Source organism: Schistocerca gregaria, chromosome 11 (genome assembly GCF_023897955.1).
Source record: "Schistocerca gregaria isolate iqSchGreg1 chromosome 11, iqSchGreg1.2, whole genome shotgun sequence".
NCBI lineage: Eukaryota > Metazoa > Arthropoda > Insecta > Orthoptera > Acrididae > Schistocerca > Schistocerca gregaria.
Genome location: NC_064930.1, coordinates 64179643 through 64198081, shown reverse-complemented (window position 1 = coordinate 64198081; position 18439 = coordinate 64179643). Strand labels below are relative to the sequence as shown.

The 18439-nt window shown below is 41.8% G+C and overlaps 1 protein-coding gene across 1 annotated transcript in view; it reads right to left on the bottom strand.

Annotated features, from left to right (window-relative positions):
* Nucleotides 1–14662, bottom strand: part of LOC126295469 (pleckstrin homology domain-containing family G member 5) — a 1663439-nt gene extending 1648777 nt beyond the window's left edge. Inside the window, exon 1 of the mRNA XM_049988005.1 lies at nt 13294–14662. The gene's annotated coding sequence lies outside the window, so the exon portion shown is untranslated. The remainder of the gene's footprint in view (nt 1–13293) is intronic.
* Between the last annotated feature and the right edge of the window lie 3777 nt (nt 14663–18439).

Genomic DNA, 18439 nt, shown 5'->3' with positions numbered 1-18439 from the left:
TATTTATCGAGTAATCGAATTCCAACGGATTTCTTTTGGAACTCATGTGGATCATCTCACACTTTTCGTTATTTAGCGTCAACTGCCACCTGACACACCATACAGCAATCTTTTCTAAATCGCTTTGCAACTGATACTGGTCTTCGGGTGACCTTACTAGACGGTAAATTACAGCATCATCTGCGAACAGTCAAAGAGAACTGCTCAGATTGTCACCCAGGTCATTTATATAGATCAGGAACAGTAGAGGTCCCAGGACGCTTCCCTGGGGAACACCTGATATCACTTCAGTTTTACTGGATGATTTGCCGTCTATTACTACGAACTGCGAGCTTCCTGACAGGAAATCACGAATCCAGTCGCACAACTGAGACGATACCCCATAGCTCCGCAGCTTGATTAGAAGTCGCTTGTGAGGTCCTGGAATTTAATGGATTACTCCTACCACCTTTCTTGAATATCGGTGTGACCTGAGCAACTTTCCAGTCTTTGAGTACGGATCTTTCGTATAGTGATCGGTTGTATATGATTGGTAAGTATGGAGCTAATGAATCAGCATGTTCCGAAAGGAACCTAATTGGTATACAGTCTGGACCAAAAGTCTGGCTGTTATTAAGTGATTTAAGTTGTTTTACAATTCGGAGGATATTCACGTCTAATGTTTAAATCCGCGTTTCTCGACCTTTTTTCCTTGGGGCACAGCAAGTTAAGTTTCAAACTTCGGCAATCTACATGTGATTTTTTTTCCTTCGAGCGAAAAAAGCAAACACATAAAATATATACAACACATTTTTTCATTGTTGTGAGTATAATTAAGCATAATGATGGACGATTTATTGCAATGTGGGCTACTCCAAGAAACGATCAGGCGGCAAATTTCTTTATGCTCTAGATATTTCACCTGCGAAAGATTACAAGATCTGAAAAATCTCGCGACGTATCCGACATGTATTCGTGGCATACCAATGTGTCAAGAGACGCTGGGTTATAAACGCTGGTGTAAATAAATACATTAAAATAATGTGTCGTTACTATTTTTAGCCATCTTACTATAACGGAGCTATCGTCCCTTTCATCTTCAATACTCTAAATATATATATTTTTTCCATAAGTAAAATAATAAATGCATCAAGCAAACACTGTTTAGCGACCAGAAAGACATTGACCAGCCTGATTGCCTTCGGTGCAACTGTGTTCGTTACAAAGATACGAAGAGCGTAGTTTTCCAAACAGCTCGCTGCATTTTTTTATCTGGTAACCCATTTCCTCTCCTCAAGACATGCTGAAGAAGGCACCACAGTGCAACTCTCAAGTGAACATGACGTTATCAAAAACCTGACACAAAATTCTGTACCACTGCACAGTGGAGGTACTTGGGGTAACGTAACTCGCCATCTTCCTGGAGTTGACACCAAACAAATGGAAATGCAAGGTAATGCACGCCGCTCATTGAGACAGTTGCCTTCCGCTGAAGGTTTAACGTGCACCGAGTGGAAGAATGTATTCAGCATTTGGACTTGCCGCTTGAGCACTTGTTTTTGCCACCAAATTCGACAGGTATTACAAAAATTTTGGGAATCAAAAATCCCAACGATTTTCTACTTTTATCAATATCGATACTGGCAAGATATCGATCCGAGGGATTTCAAAACCGTATCAAAATCACCACAGCAGTTCTTGACGAGCCCGGACATTCAAAAAGAAGCGATCAATGGGCTTCACTTTATATAATTAGAGAGAGAAGATCGCATTAAACATTTTTAGTTACTTACTTACAGTGGACAACAACTTACATTTTATGACTGTACGCAGTAATATCTTTCTGTTTTGCTTGTGACATCTGCTGGATGAAGTGCAAGTTGTAATAGCAAAAACATATTTCTCATTTGTTACAATTTACGTGTACTCTGAGACCTTGATTGTTGACAGATTTCATGATTCTAGACCAACCAGAAGTAATCTAAAGGTTTTGATTAATCATTAATGACCGTGTCTTTTAACTGCATTAACTTAGAAGCTTAAATTTTTGAATCGTCAAGCGACTATAGAGCTTAGTAAGCGACAGAAATTTCAACCTGACACGTGTATCCATTCGAGGGAAAAAAGAGGTCTTAAAAGGCGGATATACAGGGTGGTCCATTGATCGTGACAGGGCCAAATATCTCACAAAATAAGCGTCAAACGAAAAAACTACAAAGAACGAAACTCGTCTAGCTTGAAAAGGGAAGCCAGATGGCGCTATGGTTAGCCCGCTAGATGGCGCTGCCATCGGCCAAACGGATATCAACTGCGTTTTTTAAGAAATATCACTATCAATGGACCACTCTGTATAGCTTGTAGGATAACAACTGACAAAAATTTTTCTTCATATGACATCATTGCAAATTCATAATGTTCGGATTTTTTCCTTTACGTTTTTTGTGAAACCTTGCTTCTCGTCAAATTTCATGATTCTAGGTCACAATATGTATCTTATAGGTTTCAATGAGTGAGTTTACGTGTACCAAACATGTGACATAAATGACCGTATCTTAAATCTTTCCACCGCCAAGGAACCATAGACCTTAGCATTTGACGTGAAGTTGAGACGCCTACCTGCTGCTGAGAAAAATTGGTCGTAATAGACAGAGGGATAAAAAAAATAACAAAAATATTTGTCATGTGGTATAACTACAAATTAAGAATTCTTGGATTTTACTTTTCCTGTACTGTGAAACCTTGCGTCTTACCGAATTTCATGATTCTAGGTCAACGGGAAGTACCTTATAGATTCTGGTGAATGAGTTTGCGAGTATGAAAATGGACGTATTTTTTTATTGTATCGACATAGACGCGTTAAACTTATCACACCTATAGCGCACCATAGCCCCTTAGCCTGTGACATAAATTTGAACTTGCAGCGTTCCTGGGAAAAAGTGTTCGTAACAGTGGGACGGACAGCCAAATAGAGGAACAACATAACTCAAATGGCTCTAAGGACTATGGGACTTAACATATGACGTCATCAGTCCCCTACAACTTAGAACTACTTAAACCTATCTAACCTAAGGACAGCACACACATCCATGCCCGAGGCAGGATTCGAACCTCCGACCGTAGCAGCAGCGCGGTTCCGGACTGAAGCGCACAGAAACGCTCGGCCTAAACGGCCAGCAACGCTCAACAAAGTGATCTGATAAGGGTTCCGATTTTGCGTATTGTGATACGGAACTTGTACAAATGGTCGTATGTACAGGGTGTTTCAAAAATGACCGGTATATTTGAAACAGCAATAGAAACTAAACGAGCAGCGATAGAAATACACCGTTTGTTGCAATATGCTTGGGACAACAGTACATTTTCAGACGGACAAACTTTCGAAATTACAGTAGTTACAATTTTCAACAACAGATGGCGCTGCGGTCTGGGAAACTCTATAGTACGATATTTTCCACATATCCACCATGCGTAGCAATAATATGGCGTAGTCTCTGAATGAAATTACCCGAAACCTTTGACAACGTGTCTGGCGGAATGGTTTCACATTCAGATGAGATGTACTGCTTCAGCTGTTCAATTGTTTCTGGATTCTGGCGGTACACCTGGTCTTTCAAGTGTCCCCACAGAAAGAAGTCACAGGGGTTCATGTCTGGCGAATAGGGAGGCCAATCCACGCCGCCTCCTGTATGTTTCGGATAGCCAAAAGCAATCACACGATCATCGAAATATTCATTCAGGAAATTAAAGACGTCGGCCGTGCGATGTGGCCTGGCACCATCTTGCATAAACCACGAGGTGTTCGCAGTATCGTCTAAGGCAGTTTGTAACACCACAAATTCACGAAGAATGCCCAGATAGCGTGATGCAGTAATCGTTTCGGATCTGAAAAATGGGCCAATGATTCCTTTGGAAGAAATGGCGGCCCAGACCAGTACTTTTTGAGGATGCAGGGACGATGGGACTGCAACATGGGGCTTTTCGGTTCCCCATGTGCGCCGGTTCTGATTATTGACGAAGCCGTCCAGGTAAAAATAAGCTTCGTCAGTAAACCAAATGCTGCCCACATGCATATCGCCGTCATCAATCCTGTGCACTATATCGTTAGCGAATGTCTCTCGTGCAGCAATGGTAGCGGCGCTGAGGGGTTGCCGCGTTTGAATTTTGTATGGATAGAAGTGTAAGCTCTGGCGCATGAGACGATACGTGGACGTTAGCGTCATTTGGACCGCAGATGCAACACGGCGAACGGAAACCCGAGGCCGCTGTCGGATCACCTGCTGCACTAGCTGCGCGTTGCCCTCTGTGGTTGCCGTACGCGGTCGCCCTACCTTTCCAGCACGTTCATCCATCACGTTCCCAGTCTGTTGAAATTTTTCAAACAGATCCTTCATTGTATCGCTTTTCGGTCCTTTGATTACATTAAACCTCCGTTGAGAACTTGGTCTTGTTGCAACAACACTGTGTTCTAGGCGGTGGAATTCCAACACCAGAAAAATCCTCTGTTCTAAGGAATAAACCATGTTGTCCACAGCACACTTGCACGTTGTGAACAGCACACGCTTACAGCAGAAAGACGACGTACAGAATGGCGCACCCACAGCCTGCTTTGTCTTCTATATCTTTCACATCACTTGCACCGCCATCTGTTGTTGAAAATTGTAACTACTGTAATTTCGAAAGTTTGTCCGCCTGAAAATGTACTGTTGTCCCAAGCATATTGCAACAAACGGTGTATTTCTATCGCTGCTCGTTTAGTTTTTATTGCCGTTTCAAATATACCGGTCATTTTTGAAACACCCTGTATGTGGACTTGGGTATGCGTGTAAGTTGACATCTCCTCTTAAATTACTGGACCGATTACAGCCCAACTTGGTGCACACATCACTTAACGTTAGGCAACAACCGCTGCTCTGGGTGTAAAAACCACCTACCTATCACAGTTCAGTAATTATTATCCCATAAACAGTGAGATGCGTGAGATAGTGCCATGTTATCTGTGACGTTTAAATTTATTACGTCTGTGCTACTAAGGCCGGCATTACACTATCATAGTTCTTTGTCAAAGTTTATAAGTCAAATATCTATGTCAAAGAAATTTGATGGTGTAATAGCGAACTTTGTCAAATTTCGCCTGTTGTCAAATGGATATGATCATATAAGTTGTTCGCCTTTTGTTCAGTTCGATGTGAAATCTAACGGCGTGGAGCGCTGGCGTCGCTACAGCTATTTGATGTCTCCGTAGTGTGTTTGTAAACAAGGCTTCACAGTTGTTGTGTTCCTTCGGCTCCTTTATTTTTTTTTAATAAACTTCCTTCGACTTGGGTGCTGGTGAGCAAGGGGAACGGTGCATATTATTAATTGTGTTTTGATGGGCAGGTGGAATCTGCTGCAAGCGACTTCATGTCCACAATCACAGCTACATATCTGGAAAACATCCAGGTTGCTTTTCAGCAAAACCAAATACAGGATGTTGCCACACACTAAAAGAAAAAAATTCTTCCTTCTACTTTGTCTATTTTTGAGCTCTGGATGCCGGCCACAGTGGCCATGCGGTTCTAGGCGCTTCAGTTCGGAACCGCGGTCGCAGGTTCGAATACTGCCTCGGGCATGGATGTGTGTGATGTCCGTAGGTTAGCTAGGTTTAAGTAGTTCTATGTTCTTGGGGACTGATGACCTCAGATGTTAAGTCCCATAGTGCTCAGAGCCATTTGAACCATTTGACCTCTGGATACCACAAGTTAAAAAGCGCTTCATCTGTTTCTTACTTCTTATTAATTTTGTAGTTGTTGGAACACTGATTCCATCAAATTATACAAAAATAAAAATAGTTCTTGTTGTCCATATAGTGTATTAAGCATTTATTTACCTTCACTTATTCCCCCTTTAGTGCTTTATAAATCGATTCTGGAATCACTTTGGTTAATGTGCAATGTGATGAGTGATGTGTTGCAAAGTGGAGTAGCTCTGGCTTGTTTCAAGAAATCGCAGTGACACAGCTGATCCCACCCGCTAGTACGGGCTAAGGGATATTATATCCCCCCCCACGTGGGAGCGAAATTTTGTCTACAATGCTTCGGGAATGCACTCTGTACTAGCTGTGCACATTACAGTTAGCCTGTCTTTTGCATATACAGCATTTCTCAAGAGAGTATTCTGTTTTGTAATATGGAGCGGAAAACTGCAGTATTGTGCATTACGTTCAAATTTATTACTTTTTTGCTACTAACTCTATTTGCAACATATTTCGCAGACACTGCCCACATATGCCGCTGAATATACCTACGCAAATATATCATTGTACGACTCATACTTCAAGAGATATAACGTCATAAACACTGAAATGCGTGAATAATACGGCAGGATGCATTAAGTTTTAATGTGTTTATTCTTTACTGCTAAGAAGCTCAGTCGAGCCAATTTCTCTGCGCGATAGCAATGGATATGCTATCGAAGACAGTGCTGCCAAAGCAGATTTACTAAACACAGCCTTCCGAAATGCCTTCACAAAAGAAGACGAAGTAAATATTCCTGAATTCGAATCGAGAACACCTGCCAACATGACTAACGTAGAAGTAAATATCCTCGGAGTAGTGAAGCAACTCAAATCACTTAATAAAAGCAAGTCTTCTGGTCCAGACTGTATACCAATTAGGTTCCTTTCGGAGTAGCTCCATACTTAACAATCATATACAACCGTTCGCTCCACGAATTATCCGTACTCAAAGAGTGGAAAGTTGCACAATACACATCAATATTCAAGAAAGGTAGTAGCAGTACTCCACTAAATGAGAGGCCCATATAGTTAACGTCGATATGCAGCAGGATTTTGGAACATATATTATGTTCGAACATTATGAATTACATCGAAGGAAACGGTCTATTGACACACAGTCAACATGGGTTTAGAAAATATCGTTCCTGTGAAACACAACTAGCTCTTTATTCACATAAAGTGCTGAATGCTATTGACACGGGATTTCAGATCGATTCCGTATACCTGGATTTCCGGAAGGCTTTTGACACTGTACCACACTAGCAACTCTTAGTAAAATTGCGTGCTTATGCAATATCGTCTCAGTTATGTGACTGGATTTGCGATAGTCTGTCAGAGAGGTCACAGTTCGTAGTATCTGACGGAAAGTCATCGAGTACAACACAAGTGACTTCAGCCGTCCCCCAAGGTAGTGTTATAGGCCCTTATCTACAGGATGGTCCATTGATCGTGACCAGGCCAAATCTCAGGAAATAAACGTCAAACGAAAAAACTACATAACGAAACTTGTCTAGCTTGAAGGGGGAAACCAAATGGCGCTATGGTTGGCCTGTAGGTCAAACGGATATCAACTGCGTTTTTTTTTTTCAAATACGAACCCCCATTTTTATTAGATATTCGTGTAGTACGTAAAGAAATATGAATGCTTTAGTTGGACCACTTTTTTCGCTGTGTGTTAGATGGCGCTATAACTGTCAGAAACATATGGCTCACAATTTTAGACGAACAGTTGGTAACAGGTAGGTTTTTTTAAATTAAAATACAGAACGTAGGTACGCTTGAACATTTTATTTCGGTTGTTCCAATGTGATACATGTAATTTTTTGAACTTGTCATTTCTGAGAACGCATGCTGGTTCACCCTGATTACAGGTAAATACGACATTAATGCAATAAAAACTCAAAATGATGCTCGTCAACCTCAATGCATTTGGCAATACATGTAACGACATTCCTCTCAACAGCGAGTATTTCGCCTTCCGTAATGTTCGCACATGCATTGACAATGCACTGACGCCATGTTGTCAGGCGTTGTCGGTGCATCACGATAGCAAATATCCTTCTAATTTCCCCACAGAAAGAAATCCGGGGACGTAAGATCCGGTGAACGTGCGGGCCACGGTATGGTGCTTCGACGACCAATCTACCTGTCACGAAATATGGTGTTCAATACCGCTTCAACCGCACGCGAGCTATTTGCCGGACATCCATCGTGTTGGAAGTACATCGCCATTCTGTCTTGCAGTGAGACATCTTGTAGTAACGTCGGTAGAACATTACGTAGGAAATCAGCATTCATTGCACCATTTACATTGCCATCGATGAAATGGGGGCCAATTATCCTTCCTTCCATAATGACGCACCATACATTACCCGTCAAGATCGCTGATGTTCCACTTGTCGCAGCCATCGTGGATTTTCCGTTTCCCAATAGGGCAACATCAACAAGATATCGACCTTTTCCGCAATTGGTAAGCGATCCATTTGAACACGGTTAATGTATCACGAAGCAAATACCGTCCGCACTGGCGGAATGTTACGTGTTACCACGTACTTGTACGTTTGTGACTATTAGAGCGCCATCTATCACAAAGCGAACAAAGTGGTCCAACTAAAACATTCATATTTCTTTATGTACTACACGAATATGTAATAAAAATGGGGGTTCGTATTTGAAAAAAACGCAGTTGATATCCGTTTGACCGATGGCAGCGCCATCTAACGGGCCAACCATAGCGCCATCTGGGTTCCCCCTGCAAGCTAGACAAGTTTTGTTCTTTGTAGTTTTTTGTTTGACGCTTATTTAGTGAGATATTTCGCCCGGTCGCTATCAATGGACCACCCTCTATATAAACGATTTGGGAGACCATCTGAGCAGCCGTCTTCGGTTGTTTGCAGATAACACTGTCGTCTATCGACTAATAAAGTCATTAGGAGATGAAAACAAGCTGCAAAACGATTTAGAAAAAAATATCTAAATAGTGCGAAAAGTGGCAGTTGACCCTAACTAACGAAATGAGGTCATCCACATGAGTACTAAAAGGAACTAGTTAAACTTGTGTTAAACGATAAATCAGTCTAACCTAAAAGCCGCAAATTCAACTAAATGCCTAGGTATTACAATTACGAACAACTAAAATTGGAAAGATCACATAGAAAATGTTTTGGGGAAGACTAACCAAAGGCTGCGTTTTATTGGCAGGACACTTAGAAAATGTAACAGACCTACTAAGGAGAATGACAACACTACGCTTTCCCGTCCTCTTTTAGAATACTGCTGCGCGGTGTGGGATCCTTACCAGGTAAGACTGACAGAGTACATCGAAAAAGTTTAAAGAAAGGCAGCACGTTTTGTATTATCGCGAAATATGGGAGAGTGTCTCACAGAAATCATACAGGATTTGAGTTGGAAATCATTTAAAGAAAGGCGTTTCTCGTTGCGACGGAAACTTCCCACGAAATTCCAATCACCAACTTTCTCCTCCTAATGTGAAAATATTTTGTTGACGCCGACCTACATCGGTCGGAACGATCACCACGATAAAATAAGGGAAATCAGAGCTCGCACGGAAAGATATTTGTGTTCATTCTTTCCTCGCGTTATACGAGATTGGAATAATAGAAAATTGTGAAGGTTGTTCGATGAACCCTCTGCCAGGCACTTAAATGTGATGTGCAGAGTATCCATGTAGATGTAGACGTAGATGCGTAAATCTTTGACACGCGGCAGCGCTTTTGATAACTTTTGACTGTGTATTAAAAAAAAAATGGCTCTGAGCACTATGGGACTTAACATCTATGGTCATCAGTCCCCTAGAACTTAGAACTACTTAAACCTAACTAACCTAAGGACATCACAAACATCCATACCCGAGGCAGGATTCGAACCTGCGACCGTAGCGGTCGCGCGGTTGCAGACTGAAGCGCCTAGAACCGCACGGCCACACAGACCGGCGACTGTGTATTGCTAAAGACTTTACGCGAAAATACTAGCCATCTATAGAGCTAAGAAGAGGCGATGCCACACAGAAGGTTTCAAAATCGGGTTGTAGGAACGCGAAGCAACTGCGTCAAACGTACAAAAACTGTCTGTGATTATCTCTCAACGAGTCTACTTCTGGCATACATTTAAGGTAAAAAATAAACCAAAGTAAGATGTTAGTCTTGGTCACAGGTCAAAACTGTTTCTCTATTGCATACACGCTTCATTGAGCGTGTGATGTTGACGTATTAGCACACGAATACATAGGTGATCTTTCGTGGATTTCGGTTTAACACAAACAGTATTGCCGAGCGATACCAATGTAGCACACGGATAGAAAACGTGGACGAAGCCATATCACATCTCACAACAATCCAAGACAAAGGTACTACAATACGACTCACTATTGTATGCGAATTTTGGCTACGGCACAAGTCCAATGAAATCATCAATATGAGCTGTGCTACTGTGGTACAAATAAGTCTCATCACCACTTTCTCCTCTCCGCGTCTACCAAATAGCTTTTTATAATTGCACGATTGTAGTGCTCTTAGTGTATAGCACTACATATGGCAAACATAAACCCTTCTTTGAGTAAAATAATACAACAGATGTATAAAGATAAAATTTTCCAAGTGAAAGTTGGTAAAAAACCTTCACAGAAGTTTAGAACAAGCAAAGGCCTTTTACAGGGCTGTCCCATGTTACCATCATTATTTAAAACCTATATCGATACTAGCCTTAGAACATGGCCTCGTAAATGTGACAGTATGGGATTATAAATAACAGATGGAGTTTACCTACATCATTTATTATTTGCTGATGTTCAAGTAGTTGTAGCACAAGATGGGGACGTTGCTAACTATATGTGCAATCAACTAGCAGTACCATATAAAACTTGGGGTTTGAAGATTAATTACCAAAAAACAGAATACTTGACTAATGATTCAGATGAGCTATACATTAAAGGAAAGAAAATCAAAAAGATAAACGCTTTCCGTTTTTTGGGATTCATTTTAGAAATCGAAGGAAAATCAGGGTAAAAAATCAATTAAAAAAATTAGTAGCGGACGGAAGGCCATTGGGATGCTTAACGCAGTCTTATGGAGCAAGAATGTAACGAGCAGAACTAAAAAATTAATATACAGATCTGTATTAGAGAGTGTGGTTCTATAAGGAACGGAGACATGGACAATTAACTTGAAGCACATTAAAAAATTACAGGCTCTGGAGATGTACTTCTGGAGAAGATCGGCAACACTCTCCAGGAAAGAGAAGATAAGGAGCACCGAAATAATACGGAGAATGGAAATAAAAGAAAGAATATATGACGTAATGGATAGGAAGAAATTACAGTGGTACGGGCATTTACGAAGAATGGAGGAAGCTAGAATACCAAAATTGATACTGGAGTGGGAACCGGAGGGGAAGAAGAAGAAGAAGAAGAAGAAGAAGAAGACGAGCTATGAACACCTGGCTCCAAAATGTACAGCGCACAATGAGGAGAACACCTGGAGGAATATTTTGAAAATATAGTTTAAGAACTGTTATTCTTTGTATAGTAATTTGCGAGTAAATTATTATCTTGGAGATAAGCCTCTGTAGTGAGGAAAAGGTCAAAATAAAATAAAAAATATTCACGATTACATGGAAAGAAAATTTTTTCGATATTACGTTACCGGCACAAGTCTTTTTTGTTTTCGTTTCTGACAGGAAACTGCCAAAAATGAATACCCAGGTAATGCCGGGCTTGCCACCTGGTTAATAAATATGAGGTCCGCCTATTATGCAAAACACTAATTTTTTTCGTGTTTCAGCACCTCTGTGTCATCTTATTAGGTTTGCCTTATTCAAATCTATGAAATGTGAATATATTTTAAATGATAACTAGTCTACGAAATTTAAGCCTAACGACGGTTTTTGTCATTACCTTAATTTTACATTACTCGGTTACGCAGGACTATTATCACATTATCACGCACTGATGGCTTGTCATTTGCAACCAAATGGCGATAACGTGAATTTGGTTGACAAATTAATACATCACTTTATGATTAAATGTAATTTTCTCGTGTCAAGATATTTCGCGAATATATTTGCTATTACTGATGTTTTTCTTTGACACAGAGCCACGCACAAATAAAACATATTTTGCAGAATTTTGTTTGTAACTAACAATTTTTATTTCGCCAAAACACGGTATAAATGTAATGATTCTGTGCCCCACCCTAGTTGGCTTTCACTTTTACTCAAGCCACTTTGGCACCATCTTTGAAATATGTTTACCTTCTCTCTCTCTCTCTCTCTCTCTCTCTCTCTCTCTCTCTCTCTGTGTGTGGTTGTACACACATCTTTGAGGAGTTCCTTTAATCTGGCAAAGGGTGTGCCTTTGTATAGTGTAGTGTATTCACTTATAACCTCTTTTCCTTATGATACTGCCTTCTGGATGTGGAATTTTTCTCTACTGTTGGTTTATGGTATACGCTGTGGCTGAATCTAGTATTTTTCAGTCTGTTTCTATTGTAAAATTTTTAGTTTCGAAGTTTTTGCATTTAGTCCTATGTATACTGACTGCGTCGTGTTGCATGTAAGTTCACATAGGACTGATCTGAATGTAGCAGTATTACTCATCAATATGGAATATATGTCTGCATTTTCCTTGTTTTCAATTTGTTTAGTTTTTGCAGTGTACCCCGCGTAACCTCACTCTGTGCTAAGGGAGACAAAGTAGACTGTGTTACGTTTTTAATGACGTAATGTTTACGTGAATGGTACACTGTGATGCGTTTTTGAACAGGTCTTACAGAGAGGAAGTGGATTGCCGAATAAACAAACTTGGGCTGCTACTGTTGATTATCTTTGCAACGAACGAAATTATAAGGAAGGCAGACATGCTGGTTAATCTCCTCATTGTAGCTAAACAACATTTTCTTGATAAATTTTCATTTTCATAAATCGGACACTCTATTTCATAAAATAAGAGGCTAGTTTGATGTTCGACACTCCCTCCCCCGGTGAAGTCTTGGCTGATCTGTAGATAGCCTAAGTTTTAGGTTTGGTTGAATGGTGATAATGTGGTTTACAGCCAGCGGAGCTAAAAAATGTGAATGCCAAAGAAAGGCTGTGGTAACATACTGACCTATAGCGTATCCTAATGTTTACTTTAGCGGCATATTTCAAAAATTAAAACTGCTAGGTGTATTAGGTAACGGACAAGTCTCCGACTCGTATTTTCGTACCTGTTACGCAAACACATCGTATATGAACTACGAAAATTGCAGGGGAGGCCATGTACGTAATTTTTGGTAAATAACATATAATCTCATGATAAACAAATATCTGGAACTGTTTTGCCAGTCATTTGGAAATTTTCGCTGTGTGTGAGAGTAGCGATAAATGTACACTAAGATAAGATACAAGTTCGCCGAATGAAACAGGACAATAGGCAAGTATCTACAAATACGTCACTCGCTTGAAACAACTTCCCGTCGAAAGCATGCTCTTCAGCGATAAGCAGTCGACTATAAGCCAAACAAAAGACGTACACAAAATTCACTTACCTAAAATGGCGGCACCGTTGTTGACCGATGAGTTTCAGCTGTTGCGTACTTCGCCAAAACTCTTACGTCACCCATCCATCGGGAAAAACGCTTAACTGATAACACGCCCACTTAATCGCCGAACTCCGGAGATAGCACACAGAAAGGGACAGATCCAATAAAAGTTGTAAAGGGGCCCTGAGTTAGGTTTCACTGTCCACAGAAGTATGAGCAACTGAACACTCCTGTATTATAATACGTCCTCTTGTCTGCAACGAACAGTCCGACACATTTACTGCTTCAATGAGACACACTCTCCGATGCTATTCTCAGAATTTACGTAACTTTTCAGTCTATGACACGTGCAATTGCGAAGGTCAACAATACCGAGAACCAGTTTTATCTCTGTCTGTCAGTTCTCGGCTAATGAAACGGCGGCACGTCCCAGTTGAAACGAAAAGTTTCTTCTCACTGTCGATCAACAGCAAATGAAATGCAACGGTTATTCACATTCGTCGCCGGTGGCGAAGCAAACACTCGAATCACTTCAAATTGCGAAGAAATGCGACAGCATGTAGTCCATATTCCGGTTCCTTTTCTATGTTTTCTCGTCTTCATTGGATTGCGCTAGTTTACACTCGTTGTGCCATATTTGTCCTTGAAGTAATCTCTGAGACAGACGTTTCAACCGGATATTTGGGAACTTCTTCAGGCGCTTTGTTCATTGTCTTCTTGCCGCGAATAACTCGCAGACAGGGGTTATTTGTAGCGCGTCTATAAATATTCTACATAGAGCCCCGCACAGCAATGATGTGTTTGTTCATCTTCCGCAGTCGCTGCAAGAGCAGAGTCACATCCGTCGTGAAGAAACGCACACACTCACTCACACATACGTTACGAGCTCGGCGCGCAATATAATATGCGCTAGTCTGTTTCCAGAGTCAACACAACACTCGGGTGCCTAACCGTGTTTGGAAAGTCTCACAGAAAATATTATTTCCCGCGTCTGTGTATTTCTATGTCACTCGCGTTAGCAAGTCTCTTCGTAGAGCGAAAAGGCACAGCTGGGCGTAAGGAAAACAAAAAAAAATAGGGTGGGGGCACAAGAACGCCGGAACAAATGCGGCACGAAGCGCACTCCAAAAAGAAAACACGAAGTCGAGAAAGGGAGAACGCGGAAACAACGAAGAAGAGAGCCGGTGAGCGGTTAGAACACGCCGAGAGGAAGAAGCGGGTCACTTCCGTACCGCGGACGGAGGAGAAAGAGAGCGGGACGCGAAGAAAGAGAGAGAGAGCGAGCGAGTCGCGAAATCCGCCAGCGAATATTTTCGTATCGTTCGGTGGCTGTTGCGCGCGTGGCCCGAGCGGAGCGGCGCCGAAGTGTCGCGAAGTTGCCCGAGCGGAGCTCGCGACTCGACTGAGCGTCTTATCTCCGGCGGCATTCTACTGTCCCGGCAGTCGTAATCTGGCCGCGGCGCTGATAACACCAGGTGCGGCGCGCACGTGAGCGGATGGAGGAAAAGGGAGGGGGGGGGGGGGATTTGCGAGAGCAATAGGAGAAAGGAGGGGAGGGAGACGGGGAGAGGGAGTGGCGGTGGGATTACGGCCAGCTGGCAGATGCGCCGGCAAGCCACTTTCAGCGTAGGCATAATCGCTAGCTGCTGGCAAAGGCTCTCGCCGGGAGATACAATTCTCATTTTGTCGCCCGTAATAAGATTCTGCGTCGAAATCTGGCGAGTGGCCGCTTCAGCTACACGACAGCTTCATCTACGATGGAGACCTAGAAAATTTTTGAATGCCACGATTCTCAATACAAATGAAATTCGTGTATGTTTTCAGGGTCTTGTGGGGCGCTCACACGCTCAATATTTATTTTGCAAAAAATAAATAAATAAAAATAAGAAATAAAAAAATAATGGTGTCAATATATTGCGCGAACAGAGGGGCCACGAACAGCGCAATATTATTGCGCAATATCTACGCCCAGGATTCATCAATTAGAACTCTGCATCTATATCCATACTCTGCAAGCCACTGTGAAGAGCATGGCAGAGGGTACGTCCGTCTCTGCCAGTTTATTAGGGCCTTTTCCCGTTCAAGTATAGAGTGCAGGAAAAATGATTGAATGCCTCTGTACCTGATTTAGTTAATCTGAATTACATTCTAGAAGATAGGTTAACTCCCAGCAAAATAAATAAATAAATCTCATCAACCTCGTTTGGTTGCAGACGACAAGCTACCTTTAATAATTAACACACGAGTGACCCAGAAAATTCATGCACACTAAAGGTATTTACGAAAAGAAACGATCTGTTGTTTGAACTAAAAATGCTCACAATTTTATAATCATTTAACAAAAATATTCACATTGCAGAATAAATAAAAGCGAAAACCCACTGGTGATGGCACAGTGGTCACGAAATGTGCTTGGGTACTGAGAAAAACGATGTTTTGCATAACTGGTGGACCTCACATCCAACAATTTTAACTGCAAACACGGCCAATACAAGGAGCTGCAAATCAAAATGATGGATAAATCTACTCTCATCTTCACATTCCGTATCGGAGAGGGGGGGGGGGGTGTTTGTCATACCACGGTTGTCTAGAAAGTAAGTTCGTATCGGTCGCGAATGGAACCCATAGTGATAAGCAGAAATGCTTTCTTTGGAACAGTTAGCTACTACACCTGTCAGCTACTTCTCTGCATTCGTCGGACTTAGACATTACTTGTAGCGGTTTTCCTTTTTTTTGGTAATTTATTGGCCTTTGGAATTAACCATATAGCCAAAGAGATTATTAACTACAAATTTGGTTTACAACATCACGCACACAAAGCAAAAAAAAAAAATGGTTCAAATGGCTCTGAGCACTATGGGACTTAACATCTTAGGTCATCAGTCCCCTAGAACTTAGAACTACTTAAACCTAACTAACCTAAGGACATCACACAACACCCAGCCATCACGAGGCAGAGAAAATCCCTGACACCGCCGGGAATCGAACCCGGGCGTGGGAAGCGAGAACGCTACCGCACACAAAGCATAGGCATTAGAAAATATATAATTCCAGTTAAACTGTGTGGTATACTTCGTACATTCACACATTCAACACAAGCCATATGTCACAAATTCTCGCGCAGGACCTTTGCATCTGACTTATAACAAGACATTCGTTTCTTGCAGAAAATGGCATAACACCCAATTACAGAAACGCTAATTAACAACCCTTTGTTGTAACAGAAGTACGAAAATTAGTCATCTTGACGGTTACGGCCGATACTGACGACAAAATTTACACTTCTGACAGTTTGATCAGCAGGAATGTCATGTGAATAATAATATTTATCATGAAATATAGACTGAATGAAAGAATATGATAGAATACGCAACAAAAACATGAAAGAAAGAAATGCAAAATAATTAATAACGAAGGTTAAAGCACAGTTGGTAAATCGGTAAAAACATTTACCATAGCTGCATCGAAAATGAAGTTCGATGTGACTACAATGTAACTCAGAAATGGAAATGTTAGCTTCAGTTGCTATCTAGTCGCTCTCTAGTACTATTACAATAGCACCATGTACCTAAGCGCTAGTAGATTGTTTCAAACAAATCGCAAGTTTTAAAGTTTTGCGATACAGACTGAAGTATTATTTAGAAGTCATACAGGGTGTTTCAAAAATGACCGGTATATTTGAAACGGCAATAAAAACTAAACGAGCAGCGATAGAAATACACCGTTTGTTGCAATATGCTTGGGACAACAGTACATTTTCAGACGGACAAACTTTCGAAATTACAGTAGTTACAATTTTCAACAACAGATGGCGCTGCGGTCTGGGAAACTCTATAGTACGAAATTTTCCACATATCCACCATGCGTAGCAATAATATCGCGTAGTCTCTGAATGAAATTACCCGAAACCTTCGACAACGTGTCTGGCGGAATGGCTTCACATGCAGATGAGATGTACTGCTTCAGCTGTTCAATTGTTTCTGGATTCTGCCGGTACACCTGGTCTTTCAAGTGTCCCCACAGACAAAAGTCACAGGGGTTCATGTCTGGCGAATAGGGAGGCCAATCCACGCCGCCTCCTGTATGTTTCGGATAGCCCAAAGCAATCACACGATCATCGAAATATTCATTCAGGAAATTAAAGACGTCGGCCGTGCGATGTGGCCGGGCACCATCTTGCATAAACCACGAGGTGTTCGCAGTGTCGTCTAAGACAGTTTGTACCGCCACAAATTCACGAAGAATGTCCAGATAGTGTGATGCAGTAATCGTTTCGGATCTGAAAAATGGGCCAATGATTCCTTTGGAAGAAATGGCGGCCCAGACCAGAACTTTTTGAGGATGCAGGGACGATGGGACTGCAACATGGGGCTTTTCGGTTCCCCATATGCGCCAGTTCTGTTTATTGACGAAGCCGTCCAGGTAAAAATAAGCTTCGTCAGTAAACCAAATGCTGCCCACATGCATATCGCCGTCATCAATCCTGTGCACTATATCGTTAGCGAATGTCTCTCGTGCAGCAATGGTACCGGCGCTGAGGGGTTGCCGCGTTTGAATTTTGTATGGATAGAGGTGTAAACTCTGGCGCATGAGACGATATGTGGACGTTGGCGTCATTTGGACCGCAGCTGCAACACGGTGAACGGAAACCTGAGGCCGCTGTTGGATCACCTGCTGCACTAGCTGCGCATTGCCCTCTGTGGTTGCCGTACACGGTCGCCCTACCTTTCCAGCACGTTCATCCATCACGTTCCCAGTCTGTTGAAATTTTTCAAACAGATCCTTCATTGTATCGCTTTTCGGTCCTTTGATTACATTAAACCTCCGTTGAAAACTTGGTCTTGTTGCAACAACACTGTGTTCTAGGCGGTGGAATTCCAACACCAGAAAAATCCTCTGTTCTAAGGAATAAACCATGTTGTCCACAGCACACTTGCACGTTGCGAACAGCACACGCTTACAGCAGAAAGACGACGTACAGAATGGCGCACCCACAGACTGCGTTGTCTTCTATATCTTTCACATCACTTGCAGCGCCATCTGTTGTTGACAATTGTAACTACTGTAATTTCGAAAGTTTGTCCGCCTGAAAATGTACTGTTGTCCCAAGCATATTGCAACAAACGGTGTATTTCTATCGCTGCTCGTTTAG